This window comes from Pteropus vampyrus, unplaced genomic scaffold (assembly GCF_000151845.1).
Source record: "Pteropus vampyrus isolate Shadow unplaced genomic scaffold, Pvam_2.0 Scaffold36, whole genome shotgun sequence".
NCBI lineage: Eukaryota > Metazoa > Chordata > Mammalia > Chiroptera > Pteropodidae > Pteropus > Pteropus vampyrus.
Genome location: NW_011888817.1, coordinates 5,159,886 through 5,161,399, shown reverse-complemented (window position 1 = coordinate 5,161,399; position 1,514 = coordinate 5,159,886). Strand labels below are relative to the sequence as shown.

Sequence of the window (1,514 nt, the reverse complement as noted above, 5' to 3'; positions counted from 1 at the left end):
CCGTAGCGCTGGGGAGGATGGACGCGAGGGTCAGGCTATGCTCTGAAGGTTGGGAGGAGAGCTGTGGTGGAGCCGATAGAAGTGAAAGAACATCAATCGGTAAGAGCTTGGACGTGGTTCCATAGTGTAGCAGTTAGCGCGTCTGCTTTACACGCAGAAGGTCCTGGGTTTCCACTCCAGTGCAGCCACGGTCCATGGTCTACGGCCATGCCACCCTAAACGGGCCAGATCTCTTCTGATCTTGGAAGCTAAGCAGGGTCGGGCCTGGGTAGTACTTGAATGGGAGATTACCTAGGAAGACCAGATGCTGTAGGCATAAAAAAAAAAAAAGAAAATCCGTAGGAGTTTGGCATGAGGGTGGGGTCCCCAAGACAACCCCCTCAGATAAGAAATTTACCACCCCATTATTCTTCCCAGATTTGAGAGGAGTCCTGGGTCCCTGGTACTCCCAGTGTCCATCGGGGGCGCTCTATGCTCGCATTTCCCCTCTCCTCGCCCATCAGACCCAAGCTTCTTTGTTTATTCATTTGCTGGAAAATATTATTTGAGCACCACTATGTGCCAGGCACTGTGCACCAGACACTATGCCATTGACAGCAAAAACTCAGGCACAGAAGAGACAGACAGACAGACAAGGTCTCAGACTTTATGGGGCTAGCAGGGTAGGATTATACTGAATAATCATAATGATTTAAGGGAAAGGGGATCAGACAAAGCCTTCCTGAGAAACTGACTTTTAAACTGAGACTTAACAGATGCCTAAATCTTGACCAGGTAACAATTAGGTAAAGAGATGAGGATGGGGTGTGTAGGGGTTGTTTTTCAGGCAGAGAGAACAAAGTACAAAGACCCTGAGGCAGGAGAGATCAGGGCCCCTTCAGAGGGCAGGAAAGAAGCCTGCCTGTATCAGATTGAGCTTTGGTCTGAGGTTAACCCTTTCTATTGCAGAACACACACAGCTGGAGCTCTCGAAAATTTTTTTCAATGCTCAATTTTCTTGATAATTGCATTTTTTTTGGAGAAAGAGAGGAGAGCCAACAAGTCTCTGGGGCCTTTCTAGAGTAACCAAGCTTGGGAGGGAGAAATTCTATTCATCCTCTTCCTAAACTCAGAACTTTTTGTCCAGAAGGAGTAGAACAGAAGTAGATTTAGTATGAGCTCCAGGCCGCCCCCCCACCCCACCCCCAAGGCTTTGAGGGGACCCAAGTCCTGGGCTCACATATTTTTATAAAATTGTGCACAAATGAGATAATTTAATTTGAAATGTGAAATACCAGTAGCTAGTCCATTAAAAAGTAGTATGGAAGTGTGCCTGGCCATTAATACAAATGTTTTATAATGTTTGTGATATTTTTTCAGCTTTTAAAATTTGTAATTTATCATGACTTGTTTTCTTATTTTAAATAAACATTCACTTGAGGCTATACATTTTATATTTATAATTTTATATTCCTTTCCCTAAAGATGGCCTCCTAAATTGTAAAAGCTCCAGGCCCCGTAAGAGCTGGATCTGC

At 44.7% G+C, this 1,514-nt stretch overlaps 1 pseudogene; it reads left to right on the top strand.

The window, feature by feature from the left end:
• The first annotated feature begins 197 nt into the window (after positions 1–197).
• Positions 198–316, top strand: LOC111738266 (annotated as a pseudogene).
• The last annotated feature ends 1,198 nt before the right edge of the window (positions 317–1,514 follow it).